The sequence below is a fragment of the Phyllobates terribilis genome, unplaced genomic scaffold (genome assembly GCF_046119375.1).
Source record: "Phyllobates terribilis strain yellow unplaced genomic scaffold, ASM4611937v1 Scaffold_710__1_contigs__length_769263, whole genome shotgun sequence".
Classification (NCBI taxonomy): domain Eukaryota; kingdom Metazoa; phylum Chordata; class Amphibia; order Anura; family Dendrobatidae; genus Phyllobates; species Phyllobates terribilis.
This window is the reverse complement of record NW_027363470.1, coordinates 699,879-716,383: the sequence shown is the minus strand read 5'-3', so window position 1 is coordinate 716,383 and position 16,505 is coordinate 699,879. Positions and strand designations below refer to the sequence as shown.

Here is a 16,505-nt window from a genome sequence, read left to right as displayed (position 1 = left end):
AAAACAACTTTAGAGACTCCAAAAACCCAACTCTTGCTTGTTTATCAGCAGGGGCATAAACATTAAAAACCCGTACCCGCTGACCTAAAAAATCCACTAATAAAAACAAACATCTCCCAGGTATGATTACTTTAAACTCTAAAACCTTTAGACTGGAATTACACAGTAAAATGCCCACCCCTTCATTCCTGTTTTCTGAGCATGGGGACCAAAAAGATTGCCCCTTATTCCACTCACTCTCATGCGGGGCAGATTTAATTACACATTCCTGCAGACAGACAATATCTGCATTCACACTCTCAATGTACTCCAGTATCCCTGCTCTCCTACAAGCAGAACCAATCCCTCGTACATTCAGAGAAGCAACACACAACGCCATCATAACAACAGGAAAAAATCTCCACCATACCCGATCCATCATGAACCAGGAGAAAACCCACTCCTGCCACCCACTTTTCTACGTATATCAGGCGACTCAGAACTCGAGTCCCTGTTAGAATAACCTGGTCTTAGGGAGACTGGATCTTCCTGCCCCCCAGACCAACACCCCTCCACCTTACTTCTTTTAATCACGGAGGCATAACTCTCCTCCTTGCCATCATCTTCCTCCTCATTTTCACTCCAATCACTGTTAACCCTATCACGCTGCTGAGGGGTTATAGTTCCATCCGAATCAGAATCCTCCTCCTCCAAAACCTCCATTTCCTCACCCCCATCTCTTCCCAAAACAGGATTCACTGACTCCGCCATATTAGACAAATCCATCCCATCACCCGGGCCATGCACATCAGCTACTTTGTTTATTACTTCCAGCCCCTCCCTCAAACCAACTTTCTTCTGGCTCCGTCCCTTTTCCTCCATCTTGGGCACCGCATGGTCTCTTCCCCTACCACCATCTTGTTTTTGGCTTTCCCCCTCTGAGTCTGAGCCTTCGCCCTCCTCCCCACTTTCCTGCCGAGTCTTCTTCTGCCTCTCTTCAGCGTCCACCTGTGACCTAGGAATCTGAGCCCACAATCTACATTTCCTTGCAAGGTGATCTGCATGTCCACACAAATCACACACCTTATTCATTGGGCAACCACTTGCAACATGCCCAGATTTCCCACAACCTCTACAAACATCACCTTGCACTGGACAATCTTTCTGAACATGTCCAAACTCATGACACTTCCTACAATATTCCATCTGTCCATTATAAAAACAAAATCCCCTTTCTCCTCCGATAGAAAACTGTGCAGGAATGCTCTTGGCACCCCCAATAGCTCTATCATCCGGTCTCAGTTTTACAACATATCTCCTCTTGCCATTTAGATAATTGTATTTGTTCTTCATTCTTCCCAAAAATTTAACCTCACTACAATACCGAGCTAAAAAATTGGAAACAGTCTCATCCGGAACTTTAGGGTTATACATGTGCACAACCACATACTTATATGTCTGCTGGAACAGAGGTTCCAGTGCAATAAACTCTAGGCATTTCAATTCCTTTTCTTCCTTCATTCGTACCAACTCCATGTAGACTCTCTGGCAAATACTCAAAGAAACAAAAGTGATATCATAAATTCCTTCTTTCTGAAAATCCTGCAGTGCCAATACATCCGTTACCTTCAAGCCATTAATGTTCTTCAAGACATCAACGCAAACTTGGTCCAAACCGATTTCTCCTTCATGACCTGCAGCCACCTTCAGACGGACCGAGTCCTCTAATCCACGTGTTTTCTCCACCATTTTTACAGCAGATAAACACAATCGCCGCTCAATCGCACACTAGGGCCCCACAAGGGGGAACCCCAGTCACACCTGCCCTCCAAACAACACCAGCAGCAGAAAACCACCACTGATCTTGCCAAAAGGCCGAGAAGCGATAACCAGAATTGGTTTCAAACTACGGAGCCACCCAAGGATCCTGAAAAGTCCATTTGTGGAGATGAGCTCCTGGACTCCCGTTAAGAAGACATGTTGTCAACCTCTAGATCCCTTACATGCCTGCACTTTTCGGCTTGCTGCTGCTGCAATCCACGCGTTTTAGATCTGCATAACTCCACCTCTTTAAACACAGCACCTTCACCCCCTGCTGTTCCCACCTGCCTCAACACCGTTGGAAGGGAGGAGAACCAATTAAGGCGGGGGGTGGGGTGGAACGAGCAGCTGTCTACCCTTAGCAGGAGGGCTCCTGATTACATACCTCTCCTGCTGCTGCTGCTGCTGGCTGTCCAGCAGCAGACTGAAGGTGGCTGCTGCTGTGCACAGGTATATAAAGGCTCAGAGCCTATTATGACACGCACAGCCAGCGTTCCATTGCCACATTCCATCTACTGCAGGCAGGATACCTGGCTGGCTGAATGTCGCTGAGAAGCTCACAGAGACCGCCATAAGCAACAGTTTAACAGAATGCCACAGACTAATCAACCAAACTTTTTGGGTTGGGTTCTCTTTTATAGTCTGCAGGCATTAAATGAAAGAAGTCAGTGTTCCAGCAGAAGGAGACAACGTTTCAGAAAAGGCATTGTAGCAAACCAAAAAAGAAATTTTAAGCGCAGCAGAGTAACCAGCGCACATACCTGTTAGCTCAGGTGAGTTTAAAAGGCTGCTGTTGATAACAAGGGCATTTGCTAAATAGATGGTGTGTGTGCAACAATATACTGAAAGGTCAATTATATTGTGCAGCTTATCTCACCACCTGTAGTTATTTAGGTGAAAGCTCCAAAATGCTTGCCTAATATGTCTGTTTATCCAAAAGGAAGTAAAAAGGGAGAGCTAGAAAGATAGCATTGCATCACATTACATGGCAATGCAATGCACAGTTGCTGAAGTTGAACCAAAATGAGCTTGTAATCTGGCTTCTGCAACTTTGAACATGAAAAATCCAATGAGGAGAAGAAAAGCAAAGCCAAAGAGTCCATCCCAAAATCCGACAAACAAGCAAAATGAACAAAAAACATTGAATTCAATTCTTTCTGATTTTAGAAACTGCATTAAAGAAGGGGTGCACCGGTCCTGGAGATACTGCAATACCAGGTCAATGCGTGGAGTGGACAGAGCAAGCTCTTTTTCCATCTCCCTGTTCTAAAAATCCATTTAATATATGGTCCCCAGATAGGGGACGTATCAGATATTAAACTGATAAGAACAGATACTACACTTGATCTTAGCCAAAAGGCCGAGAAGCGATAACCAGAATTGGTTTCAAACTACGGAGCCACCCAAGGATCCTGAAAAGTCCATTTGTGGAGATGAGCTCCTGGACTCCCGTTAAGAAGACATGTTGTCAACCTCTAGATCCCTTACATGCCTGCACTTTTCGGCTTGCTGCTGCTGCAATCCACGCGTTTTAGATCTGCATAACTCCACCTCTTTAAACACAGCACCTTCACCCCCTGCTGTTCCCACCCGCCTCAACACCGTTGGAAGGGAGGAGAACCAATTAAGGCGGGGGGTGGGGTGGAACGAGCAGCTGTCTACCCTTAGCAGGAGGGCTCCTGATTACATACCTCTCCTGCTGCTGCTGCTGGCTGTCCAGCAGCAGACTGAAGGTGGCTGCTGCTGTGCACAGGTATATAAAGGCTCAGAGCCTATTATGACACGCGCAGCCAGCGTTCCATTACCACATTCCATCTACTGCAGGCAGGATACCTGGCTAGCTGAATGTCGCTGAGAAGCTCACAGAGACCGCCATAAGCAACAGTTTAACAGAATGCCACAGACTAATCAACCAAACTTTTTGGGTTGGGTTCTCTTTTATAGTCTGCAGGCATTAAATGAAAGAAGTCAGTGTTCCAGCAGAAGGAGACAACGTTTCAGAAAAGGCATTGTAGCAAACCAAAAAAGAAATTTTAAGCGCAGCAGAGTAACCAGCGCACATACCTGTTAGCTCAGGTGAGTTTAAAAGGCTGCTGTTGATAACAAGGGCATTTGCTAAATAGATGGTGTGTGTGCAACAATATACTGAAAGGTCAATTATATTGTGCAGCTTATCTCACCACCTGTAGTTATTTAGGTGAAAGCTCCAACATGCTTGCCTAATATGTCTGTTTATCCAAAAGGAAGTAAAAAGGGAGAGCTAGAAAGATAGCATTGCATCACATTACATGGCAATGCAATGCACGGTTGCTGAAGTTGAACCAAAATGAGCTTGTAATCTGGCTTCTGCAACTTTGAACATGAAAAATCCAATGAGGAGAAGAAAAGCAAAGCCAAAGAGTCCATCCCAAAATCCGACAAACAAGCAAAATGAACAAAAAACATTGAATTCAATTCTTTCTGATTTTAGAAACTGCATTAAAGAAGGGGTGCACCGGTCCTGGAGATACAGCAATACCAGGTCAATGCGTGGAGTGGACAGAGCAAGCTCTTTTTCCATCTCCCTGTTCTAAAAATCCATTTAATATATGGTCCCCAGATAGGGGACGTATCAGATATTAAACTGATAAGAACAGATACTACACTTGATCTTAGCCAAAAGGCCGAGAAGCGATAACCAGAATTGGTTTCAAACTACGGAGCCACCCAAGGATCCTGAAAAGTCCATTTGTGGAGATGAGCTCCTGGACTCCCGTTAAGAAGACATGTTGTCAACCTCTAGATCCCTTACATGCCTGCACTTTTCGGCTTGCTGCTGCTGCAATCCACGCGTTTTAGATCTGCATAACTCCACCTCTTTAAACACAGCACCTTCACCCCCTGCTGTTCCCACCCGCCTCAACACCGTTGGAAGGGAGGAGAACCAATTAAGGCGGGGGGTGGGGTGGAACGAGCAGCTGTCTACCCTTAGCAGGAGGGCTCCTGATTACATACCTCTCCTGCTGCTGCTGCTGGCTGTCCAGCAGCAGACTGAAGGTGGCTGCTGCTGTGCACAGGTATATAAAGGCTCAGAGCCTATTATGACACGCGCAGCCAGCGTTCCATTGCCACATTCCATCTACTGCAGGCAGGATACCTGGCTGGCTGAATGTCGCTGAGAAGCTCACAGAGACCGCCATAAGCAACAGTTTAACAGAATGCCACAGACTAATCAACCAAACTTTTTGGGTTGGGTTCTCTTTTATAGTCTGCAGGCATTAAATGAAAGTAGTCAGTGTTCCAGCAGAAGGAGACAACGTTTCAGAAAAGGCATTGTAGCAAACCAAAAAAGAAATTTTAAGCGCAGCAGAGTAACCAGCGCACATACCTGTTAGCTCAGGTGAGTTTAAAACGCTGCTGTTGATAACAAGGGCATTTGCTAAATAGATGGTGTGTGTGCAACAATATACTGAAAGGTCAATTATATTGTGCAGCTTATCTCACCACCTGTAGTTATTTAGGTGAAAGCTCCAAAATGCTTGCCTAATATGTCTGTTTATCCAAAAGGAAGTAAAAAGGGAGAGCTAGAAAGATAGCATTGCATCACATTACATGGCAATGAAATGCACAGTTGCTGAAGTTGAACCAAAATGAGCTTGTAATCTGGCTTCTGCTACTTTGAACATGAAAAATCCAATGAGGAGAAGAAAAGCAAAGCCAAAGAGTCCATCCCAAAATCCGACAAACAAGCAAAATGAACAAAAAACATTGAATTCAATTCTTTCTGATTTTAGAAACTGCATTAAAGAAGGGGTGCACCGGTCCTGGAGATACTGCAATACCAGGTCAATGCGTGGAGTGGACAGAGCAAGCTCTTTTTCCATCTCCCTGTTCTAAAAATCCATTTAATATATGGTCCCCAGATAGGGGACGTATCAGATATTAAACTGATAAGAACAGATACTACACTTGATCTTAGCCAAAAGGCCGAGAAGCGATAACCAGAATTGGTTTCAAACTACGGAGCCACCCAAGGATCCTGAAAAGTCCATTTGTGGAGATGAGCTCCTGGACTCCCGTTAAGAAGACATGTTGTCAACCTCTAGATCCCTTACATGCCTGCACTTTTCGGCTTGCTGCTGCTGCAATCCACGCGTTTTAGATCTGCATAACTCCACCTCTTTAAACACAGCACCTTCACCCCCTGCTGGTCCCACCCGCCTCAACACCGTTGGAAGGGAGGAGAACCAATTAAGGCGGGGGGTGGGGTGGAACGAGCAGCTGTCTACCCTTAGCAGGAGGGCTCCTGATTACATACCTCTCCTGCTGCTGCTGCTGCTGCTGGCTGTCCAGCAGCAGACTGAAGGTGGCTGCTGCTGTGCACAGGTATATAAAGGCTCAGAGCCTATTATGATACGCGCAGCCAGCGTTCCATTGCCACATTCCATCTACTGCAGGCAGGATACCTGGCTGGCTGAATGTCGCTGAGAAGCTCACAGAGACCGCCATAAGCAACAGTTTAACAGAATGCCACAGACTAAACAACCAAACTTTTTGGGTTGGGTTCTCTTTTGTAGTCTGCAGGCATTAAATGAAAGAAGTCAGTGTTCCAGCAGAAGGAGACAACGTTTCAGAAAAGGCATTGTAGCAAACCAAAAAAGAAATTTTAAGCGCAGCAGAGTAACCAGCGCACATACCTGTTAGCTCAGGTGAGTTTAAAAGGCTGCTGTTGATAACAAGGGCATTTGCTAAATAGATGGTGTGTGTGCAACAATATACTGAAAGGTCAATTATATTGTGCAGCTTATCTCACCACCTGTAGTTATTTAGGTGAAAGCTCCAAAATGCTTGCCTAATATGTCTGTTTATCCAAAAGGAAGTAAAAAGGGAGAGCTAGAAAGATAGCATTGCATCACATTACATGGCAATGCAATGCACAGTTGCTGAAGTTGAACCAAAATGAGCTTGTAATCTGGCTTCTGCAACTTTGAACATGAAAAATCCAATGAGGAGAAGAAAAGCAAAGCCAAAGAGTCCATCCCAAAATCCGACAAACAAGCAAAATGAACAAAAAACATTGAATTCAATTCTTTCTGATTTTAGAAACTGCATTAAAGAAGGGGTGCACCGGTCCTGGAGATACTGCAATACCAGGTCAATGCGTGGAGTGGACAGAGCAAGCTCTTTTTCCATCTCCCTGTTCTAAAAATCCATTTAATATATGGTCCCCAGATAGGGGACGTATCAGATATTAAACTGATAAGAACAGATACTACACTTGATCTTAGCCAAAAGGCCGAGAAGCGATAACCAGAATTGGTTTCAAACTACGGAGCCACCCAAGGATCCTGAAAAGTCCATTTGTGGAGATGAGCTCCTGGACTCCCGTTAAGAAGACATGTTGTCAACCTCTAGATCCCTTACATGCCTGCACTTTTCGGCTTGCTGCTGCTGCAATCCACGCGTTTTAGATCTGCATAACTCCACCTCTTTAAACACAGCACCTTCACCCCCTGCTGTTCCCACCCGCCTCAACACCGTTGGAAGGGAGGAGAACCAATTAAGGCGGGGGGTGGGGTGGAACGAGCAGCTGTCTACCCTTAGCAGGAGGGCTCCTGATTACATACCTCTCCTGCTGCTGCTGCTGCTGGCTGTCCAGCAGCAGACTGAAGGTGGCTGCTGCTGTGCACAGGTATATAAAGGCTCAGAGCCTATTATGACACGCGCAGCCAGCGTTCCATTGCCACATTCCATCTACTGCAGGCAGGATACCTGGCTGGCTGAATGTCGCTGAGAAGCTCACAGAGACCGCCATAAGCAACAGTTTAACAGAATGCCACAGACTAATCAACCAAACTTTTTGGGTTGGGTTCTCTTTTATAGTCTGCAGGCATTAAATGAAAGAAGTCAGTGTTCCAGCAGAAGGAGACAACGTTTCAGAAAAGGCATTGTAGCAAACCAAAAAAGAAATTTTAAGCGCAGCAGAGTAACCAGCGCACATACCTGTTAGCTCAGGTGAGTTTAAAAGGCTGCTGTTGATAACAAGGGCATTTGCTAAATAGATGGTGTGTGTGCAACAATATACTGAAAGGTCAATTATATTGTGCAGCTTATCTCACCACCTGTAGTTATTTACGTGAAAGCTCCAAAATGCTTGCCTAATATGTCTGTTTATCCAAAAGGAAGTAAAAAGGGAGAGCTAGAAAGATAGCATTGCATCACATTACATGGCAATGCAATGCACAGTTGCTGAAGTTGAACCAAAATGAGCTTGTAATCTGGCTTCTGCAACTTTGAACATGAAAAATCCAATGAGGAGAAGAAAAGCAAAGCCAAAGAGTCCATCCCAAAATCCGACAAACAAGCAAAATGAACAAAAAACATTGAATTCAATTCTTTCTGATTTTAGAAACTGCATTAAAGAAGGGGTGCACCGGTCCTGGAGATACTGCAATACCAGGTCAATGCGTGGAGTGGACAGAGCAAGCTCTTTTTCCATCTCCCTGTTCTAAAAATCCATTTAATATATGGTCCCAGATAGGGGACGTATCAGATATTAAACTGATAAGAACAGATACTACACTTGATCTTAGCCAAAAGGCCGAGAAGCGATAACCAGAATTGGTTTCAAACTACGGAGCCACCCAAGGATCCTGAAAAGTCCATTTGTGGAGATGAGCTCCTGGACTCCCGTTAAGAAGACATGTTGTCAACCTCTAGATCCCTTACATGCCTGCACTTTTCGGCTTGCTGCTGCTGCAATCCACGCGTTTTAGATCTGCATAACTCCACCTTTTTAAACACAGCACCTTCACCCCCTGCTGTTCCCACCCGCCTCAACACCGTTGGAAGGGAGGAGAACCAATTAAGGCGGGGGGTGGGGTGGAACGAGCAGCTGTCTACCCTTAGCAGGAGGGCTCCTGATTACATACCTCTCCTGCTGCTGCTGCTGCTGGCTGTCCAGCAGCAGACTGAAGGTGGCTGCTGCTGTGCACAGGTATATAAAGGCTCAGAGCCTATTATGACGCGCGCAGCCAGCGTTCCATTGCCACATTCCATCTACTGCAGGCAGGATACCTGGCTGGCTGAATGTCGCTGAGAAGCTCACAGAGACCGCCATAAGCAACAGTTTAACAGAATGCCACAGACTAATCAACCAAACTTTTTGGGTTGGGTTCTCTTTTATAGTCTGCAGGCATTAAATGAAAGAAGTCAGTGTTCCAGCAGAAGGAGACAACGTTTCAGAAAAGGCATTGTAGCAAACCAAAAAAGAAATTTTAAGCGCAGCAGAGTAACCAGCGCACATACCTGTTAGCTCAGGTGAGTTTAAAAGGCTGCTGTTGATAACAAGGGCATTTGCTAAATAGATGGTGTGTGTGCAACAATATACTGAAAGGTCAATTATATTGTGCAGCTTATCTCACCACCTGTAGTTATTTAGGTGAAAGCTCCAAAATGCTTGCCTAATATGTCTGTTTATCCAAAAGGAAGTAAAAAGGGAGAGCTAGAAAGATAGCATTGCATCACATTACATGGCAATGCAATGCACAGTTGCTGAAGTTGAACCAAAATGACCTTGTAATCTGGCTTCTGCAACTTTGAACATGAAAAATCCAATGAGGAGAAGAAAAGCAAAGCCAAAGAGTCCATCCCAAAATCCGACAAACAAGCAAAATGAACAAAAAACATTGAATTCAATTCTTTCTGATTTTAGAAACTGCATTAAAGAAGGGGTGCACCGGTCCTGGAGATACTGCAATACCAGGTCAATGCGTGGAGTGGACAGAGCAAGCTCTTTTTCCATCTCCCTGTTCTAAAAATCCATTTAATATATGGTCCCCAGATAGGGGACGTATCAGATATTAAACTGATAAGAACAGATACTACACTTGATCTTAGCCAAAAGGCCGAGAAGCGATAACCAGAATTGGTTTCAAACTACGGAGCCACCCAAGGATCCTGAAAAGTCCATTTGTGGAGATGAGCTCCTGGACTCCCGTTAAGAAGACATGTTGTCAACCTCTAGATCCCTTACATGCCTGCACTTTTCGGCTTGCTGCTGCTGCAATCCACGCGTTTTAGATCTGCATAACTCCACCTCTTTAAACACAGCACCTTCACCCCCTGCTGTTCCCACCCGCCTCAACACCGTTGGAAGGGAGGAGAACCAATTAAGGCGGGGGGTGGGGTGGAACGAGCAGCTGTCTACCCTTAGCAGGAGGGCTCCTGATTACATACCTCTCCTGCTGCTGCTGCTGCTGGCTGTCCAGCAGCAGACTGAAGGTGGCTGCTGCTGTGCACAGGTATATAAAGGCTCAGAGCCTATTATGACACGCGCAGCCAGCGTTCCATTGCCACATTCCATCTACTGCAGGCAGGATACCTGGCTGGCTGAATGTCGCTGAGAAGCTCACAGAGACCGCCATAAGCAACAGTTTAACAGAATGCCACAGACTAAACAACCAAACTTTTTGGGTTGGGTTCTCTTTTGTAGTCTGCAGGCATTAAATGAAAGAAGTCAGTGTTCCAGCAGAAGGAGACAACGTTTCAGAAAAGGCATTGTAGCAAACCAAAAAAGAAATTTTAAGCGCAGCAGAGTAACCAGCGCACATACCTGTTAGCTCAGGTGAGTTTAAAAGGCTGCTGTTGATAACAAGGGCATTTGCTAAATAGATGGTGTGTGTGCAACAATATACTGAAAGGTCAATTATATTGTGCAGCTTATCTCACCACCTGTAGTTATTTAGGTGAAAGCTCCAAAATGCTTGCCTAATATGTCTGTTTATCCAAAAGGAAGTAAAAAGGGAGAGCTAGAAAGATAGCATTGCATCACATTACATGGCAATGCAATGCACAGTTGCTGAAGTTGAACCAAAATGAGCTTGTAATCTGGCTTCTGCAACTTTGAACATGAAAAATCCAATGAGGAGAAGAAAAGCAAAGCCAAAGAGTCCATCCCAAAATCCGACAAACAAGCAAAATGAACAAAAAACATTGAATTCAATTCTTTCTGATTTTAGAAACTGCATTAAAGAAGGGGTGCACCGGTCCTGGAGATACTGCAATACCAGGTCAATGCGTGGAGTGGACAGAGCAAGCTCTTTTTCCATCTCCCTGTTCTAAAAATCCATTTAATATATGGTCCCCAGATAGGGGACGTATCAGATATTAAACTGATAAGAACAGATACTACACTTGATCTTAGCCAAAAGGCCGAGAAGCGATAACCAGAATTGGTTTCAAACTACGGAGCCACCCAAGGATCCTGAAAAGTCCATTTGTGGAGATGAGCTCCTGGACTCCCGTTAAGAAGACATGTTGTCAACCTCTAGATCCCTTACATGCCTGCACTTTTCGGCTTGCTGCTGCTGCAATCCACGCGTTTTAGATCTGCATAACTCCACCTCTTTAAACACAGCACCTTCACCCCCTGCTGTTCCCACCCGCCTCAACACCGTTGGAAGGGAGGAGAACCAATTAAGGCGGGGGGTGGGGTGGAACGAGCAGCTGTCTACCCTTAGCAGGAGGGCTCCTGATTACATACCTCTCCTGCTGCTGCTGCTGCTGGCTGTCCAGCAGCAGACTGAAGGTGGCTGCTGCTGTGCACAGGTATATAAAGGCTCAGAGCCTATTATGACACGCGCAGCCAGCGTTCCATTGCCACATTCCATCTACTGCAGGCAGGATACCTGGCTGGCTGAATGTCGCTGAGAAGCTCACAGAGACCGCCATAAGCAACAGTTTAACAGAATGCCACAGACTAATCAACCAAACTTTTTGGGTTGGGTTCTCTTTTATAGTCTGCAGGCATTAAATGAAAGAAGTCAGTGTTCCAGCAGAAGGAGACAACGTTTCAGAAAAGGCATTGTAGCAAACCAAAAAAGAAATTTTAAGCGCAGCAGAGTAACCAGCGCACATACCTGTTAGCTCAGGTGAGTTTAAAAGGCTGCTGTTGATAACAAGGGCATTTGCTAAATAGATGGTGTGTGTGCAACAATATACTGAAAGGTCAATTATATTGTGCAGCTTATCTCACCACCTGTAGTTATTTAGGTGAAAGCTCCAAAATGCTTGCCTAATATGTCTGTTTATCCAAAAGGAAGTAAAAAGGGAGAGCTAGAAAGATAGCATTGCATCACATTACATGGCAATGCAATGCACAGTTGCTGAAGTTGAACCAAAATGAGCTTGTAATCTGGCTTCTGCAACTTTGAACATGAAAAATCCAATGAGGAGAAGAAAAGCAAAGCCAAAGAGTCCATCCCAAAATCCGACAAACAAGCAAAATGAACAAAAAACATTGAATTCAATTCTTTCTGATTTTAGAAACTGCATTAAAGAAGGGGTGCACCAGTCCTGGAGATACTGCAATACCAGGTCAATGCGTGGAGTGGACAGAGCAAGCTCTTTTTCCATCTCCCTGTTCTAAAAATCCATTTAATATATGGTCCCAGATAGGGGACGTATCAGATATTAAACTGATAAGAACAGATACTACACTTGATCTTAGCCAAAAGGCCGAGAAGCGATAACCAGAATTGGTTTCAAACTACGGAGCCACCCAAGGATCCTGAAAAGTCCATTTGTGGAGATGAGCTCCTGGACTCCCTTTAAGAAGACATGTTGTCAACCTCTAGATCCCTTACATGCCTGCACTTTTCGGCTTGCTGCTGCTGCAATCCACGCGTTTTAGATCTGCATAACTCCACCTCTTTAAACACAGCACCTTCACCCCCTGCTGTTCCCACCCGCCTCAACACCGTTGGAAGGGAGGAGAACCAATTAAGGCGGGGGGTGGGGTGGAACGAGCAGCTGTCTACCCTTAGCAGGAGGGCTCCTGATTACATACCTCTCCTGCTGCTGCTGCTGCTGGCTGTCCAGCAGCAGACTGAAGGTGGCTGCTGCTGTGCACAGGTATATAAAGGCTCAGAGCCTTTTATGACACGCGCAGCCAGCGTTCCATTGCCACATTCCATCTACTGCAGGCAGGATACCTGGCTGGCTGAATGTCGCTGAGAAGCTCACAGAGACCGCCATAAGCAACAGTTTAACAGAATGCCACAGACTAATCAACCAAACTTTTTGGGTTGGGTTCTCTTTTATAGTCTGCAGGCATTAAATGAAAGAAGTCAGTGTTCCAGCAGAAGGAGACAACGTTTCAGAAAAGGCATTGTAGCAAACCAAAAAAGAAATTTTAAGCGCAGCAGAGTAACCAGCGCACATACCTGTTAGCTCAGGTGAGTTTAAAAGGCTGCTGTTGATAACAAGGGCATTTGCTAAATAGATGGTGTGTGTGCAACAATATACTGAAAGGTCAATTATATTGTGCAGCTTATCTCACCACCTGTAGTTATTTAGGTGAAAGCTCCAAAATGCTTGCCTAATATGTCTGTTTATCCAAAAGGAAGTAAAAAGGGAGAGCTAGAAAGATAGCATTGCATCACATTACATGGCAATGCAATGCACAGTTGCTGAAGTTGAACCAAAATGACCTTGTAATCTGGCTTCTGCAACTTTGAACATGAAAAATCCAATGAGGAGAAGAAAAGCAAAGCCAAAGAGTCCATCCCAAAATCCGACAAACAAGCAAAATGAACAAAAAACATTGAATTCAATTCTTTCTGATTTTAGAAACTGCATTAAAGAAGGGGTGCACCAGTCCTGGAGATACTGCAATACCAGGTCAATGCGTGGAGTGGACAGAGCAAGCTCTTTTTCCATCTCCCTGTTCTAAAAATCCATTTAATATATGGTCCCCAGATAGGGGACGTATCAGATATTAAACTGATAAGAACAGATACTACACTTGATCTTAGCCAAAAGGCCGAGAAGCGATAACCAGAATTGGTTTCAAACTACGGAGCCACCCAAGGATCCTGAAAAGTCCATTTGTGGAGATGAGCTCCTGGACTCCCGTTAAGAAGACATGTTGTCAACCTCTAGATCCCTTACATGCCTGCACTTTTCGGCTTGCTGCTGCTGAAATCCACGCGTTTTAGATCTGCATAACTCCACCTCTTTAAACACAGCACCTTCACCCCCTGCTGTTCCCACCCGCCTCAACACCGTTGGAAGGGAGGAGAACCAATTAAGGCGGGGGGTGGGGTGGAACGAGCAGCTGTCTACCCTTAGCAGGAGGGCTCCTGATTACATACCTCTCCTGCTGCTGCTGCTGCTGGCTGTCCAGCAGCAGACTGAAGGTGGCTGCTGCTGTGCACAGGTATATAAAGGCTCAGAGCCTATTATGACACGCGCAGCCAGCGTTCCATTGCCACATTCCATCTACTGCAGGCAGGATACCTGGCTGGCTGAATGTCGCTGAGAAGCTCACAGAGACCGCCATAAGCAACAGTTTAACAGAATGCCACAGACTAAACAACCAAACTTTTTGGGTTGGGTTCTCTTTTGTAGTCTGCAGGCATTAAATGAAAGAAGTCAGTGTTCCAGCAGAAGGAGACAACGTTTCAGAAAAGGCATTGTAGCAAACCAAAAAAGAAATTTTAAGCGCAGCAGAGTAACCAGCGCACATACCTGTTAGCTCAGGTGAGTTTAAAAGGCTGCTGTTGATAACAAGGGCATTTGCTAAATAGATGGTGTGTGTGCAACAATATACTGAAAGGTCAATTATATTGTGCAGCTTATCTCACCACCTGTAGTTATTTAGGTGAAAGCTCCAAAATGCTTGCCTAATATGTCTGTTTATCCAAAAGGAAGTAAAAAGGGAGAGCTAGAAAGATAGCATTGCATCACATTACATGGCAATGCAATGCACAGTTGCTGAAGTTGAACCAAAATGAGCTTGTAATCTGGCTTCTGCAACTTTGAACATGAAAAATCCAATGAGGAGAAGAAAAGCAAAGCCAAAGAGTCCATCCCAAAATCCGACAAACAAGCAAAATGAACAAAAAACATTGAATTCAATTCTTTCTGATTTTAGAAACTGCATTAAAGAAGGGGTGCACCGGTCCTGGAGATACTGCAATACCAGGTCAATGCGTGGAGTGGACAGAGCAAGCTCTTTTTCCATCTCCCTGTTCTAAAAATCCATTTAATATATGGTCCCCAGATAGGGGACGTATCAGATATTAAACTGATAAAAACAGATACTACACTTGATCTTAGCCAAAAGGCCGAGAAGCGATAACCAGAATTGGTTTCAAACTACGGAGCCACCCAAGGATCCTGAAAAGTCCATTTGTGGAGATGAGCTCCTGGACTCCCGTTAAGAAGACATGTTGTCAACCTCTAGATCCCTTACATGCCTGCACTTTTCGGCTTGCTGCTGCTGCAATCCACGCGTTTTAGATCTGCATAACTCCACCTCTTTAAACACAGCACCTTCACCCCCTGCTGTTCCCACCCGCCTCAACACCGTTGGAAGGGAGGAGAACCAATTAAGGCGGGGGGTGGGGTGGAACGAGCAGCTGTCTACCCTTAGCAGGAGGGCTCCTGATTACATACCTCTCCTGCTGCTGCTGCTGCTGGCTGTCCAGCAGCAGACTGAAGGTGGCTGCTGCTGTGCACAGGTATATAAAGGCTCAGAGCCTATTATGACACGCGCAGCCAGCGTTCCATTGCCACATTCCATCTACTGCAGGCAGGATACCTGGCTGGCTGAATGTCGCTGAGAAGCTCACAGAGACCGCCATAAGCAACAGTTTAACAGAATGCCACAGACTAATCAACCAAACTTTTTGGGTTGGGTTCTCTTTTATAGTCTGCAGGCATTAAATGAAAGAAGTCAGTGTTCCAGCAGAAGGAGACAACGTTTCAGAAAAGGCATTGTAGCAAACCAAAAAAGAAATTTTAAGCGCAGCAGAGTAACCAGCGCACATACCTGTTAGCTCAGGTGAGTTTAAAAGGCTGCTGTTGATAACAAGGGCATTTGCTAAATAGATGGTGTGTGTGCAACAATATACTGAAAGGTCAATTATATTGTGCAGCTTATCTCACCACCTGTAGTTATTTAGGTGAAAGCTCCAAAATGCTTGCCTAATATGTCTGTTTATCCAAAAGGAAGTAAAAAGGGAGAGCTAGAAAGATAGCATTGCATCACATTACATGGCAATGCAATGCACAGTTGCTGAAGTTGAACCAAAATGAGCTTGTAATCTGGCTTCTGCAACTTTGAACATGAAAAATCCAATGAGGAGAAGAAAAGCAAAGCCAAAGAGTCCATCCCAAAATCCGACAAACAAGCAAAATGAACAAAAAACATTGAATTCAATTCTTTCTGATTTTAGAAACTGCATTAAAGAAGGGGTGCACCGGTCCTGGAGATACTGCAATACCAGGTCAATGCGTGGAGTGGACAGAGCAAGCTCTTTTTCCATCTCCCTGTTCTAAAAATCCATTTAATATATGGTCCCAGATAGGGGACGTATCAGATATTAAACTGATAAGAACAGATACTACACTTGATCTTAGCCAAAAGGCCGAGAAGCGATAACCAGAATTGGTTTCAAACTACGGAGCCACCCAAGGATCCTGAAAAGTCCATTTGTGGAGATGAGCTCCTGGACTCCCGTTAAGAAGACATGTTGTCAACCTCTAGATCCCTTACATGCCTGCACTTTTCGGCTTGCTGCTGCTGCAATCCACGCGTTTTAGATCTGCATAACTCCACCTCTTTAAACACAGCACCTTCACCCCCTGCTGTTCCCACCCGCCTCAACACCGTTGGAAGGGAGGAGAACCAATTAAGGCGGGGGGTGGGGTGGAACGAG

General features: G+C 45.1%; 11 non-coding genes across 11 annotated transcripts; all 11 read right to left on the bottom strand.

Moving 5' to 3' along the window:
* Positions 1 to 2,981: 2,981 nt before the first annotated feature.
* On the bottom strand, positions 2,982 to 3,172 carry LOC141236594 (U2 spliceosomal RNA). The gene has a single exon (XR_012302247.1). It is a non-coding gene; the product is annotated as a U2 spliceosomal RNA (small nuclear RNA).
* A 1,112-nt stretch (positions 3,173 to 4,284) lies between these two features.
* On the bottom strand, positions 4,285 to 4,475 carry LOC141236645 (U2 spliceosomal RNA). Its single transcript, XR_012302297.1, has one exon. It is a non-coding gene; the product is annotated as a U2 spliceosomal RNA (small nuclear RNA).
* Positions 4,476 to 5,587: 1,112 nt separating this feature from the next.
* Positions 5,588 to 5,778, bottom strand: LOC141236593 (U2 spliceosomal RNA). The gene has a single exon (XR_012302246.1). It is a non-coding gene; the product is annotated as a U2 spliceosomal RNA (small nuclear RNA).
* A 1,118-nt stretch (positions 5,779 to 6,896) lies between these two features.
* Positions 6,897 to 7,087, bottom strand: LOC141236592 (U2 spliceosomal RNA). The gene has a single exon (XR_012302245.1). It is a non-coding gene; the product is annotated as a U2 spliceosomal RNA (small nuclear RNA).
* Positions 7,088 to 8,202: 1,115 nt separating this feature from the next.
* On the bottom strand, positions 8,203 to 8,392 carry LOC141236693 (U2 spliceosomal RNA). The gene has a single exon (XR_012302343.1). It is a non-coding gene; the product is annotated as a U2 spliceosomal RNA (small nuclear RNA).
* A 1,115-nt stretch (positions 8,393 to 9,507) lies between these two features.
* On the bottom strand, positions 9,508 to 9,698 carry LOC141236591 (U2 spliceosomal RNA). The gene has a single exon (XR_012302244.1). It is a non-coding gene; the product is annotated as a U2 spliceosomal RNA (small nuclear RNA).
* Positions 9,699 to 10,813: 1,115 nt separating this feature from the next.
* Positions 10,814 to 11,004, bottom strand: LOC141236590 (U2 spliceosomal RNA). The gene has a single exon (XR_012302243.1). It is a non-coding gene; the product is annotated as a U2 spliceosomal RNA (small nuclear RNA).
* A 1,115-nt stretch (positions 11,005 to 12,119) lies between these two features.
* LOC141236697 (U2 spliceosomal RNA) lies at positions 12,120 to 12,309 on the bottom strand. Its single transcript, XR_012302347.1, has one exon. It is a non-coding gene; the product is annotated as a U2 spliceosomal RNA (small nuclear RNA).
* A 1,115-nt stretch (positions 12,310 to 13,424) lies between these two features.
* Positions 13,425 to 13,615, bottom strand: LOC141236626 (U2 spliceosomal RNA). The gene has a single exon (XR_012302278.1). It is a non-coding gene; the product is annotated as a U2 spliceosomal RNA (small nuclear RNA).
* Positions 13,616 to 14,730: 1,115 nt separating this feature from the next.
* LOC141236662 (U2 spliceosomal RNA) lies at positions 14,731 to 14,921 on the bottom strand. Its single transcript, XR_012302313.1, has one exon. It is a non-coding gene; the product is annotated as a U2 spliceosomal RNA (small nuclear RNA).
* Positions 14,922 to 16,036: 1,115 nt separating this feature from the next.
* LOC141236692 (U2 spliceosomal RNA) lies at positions 16,037 to 16,226 on the bottom strand. The gene has a single exon (XR_012302342.1). It is a non-coding gene; the product is annotated as a U2 spliceosomal RNA (small nuclear RNA).
* Positions 16,227 to 16,505: the final 279 nt, after the last annotated feature.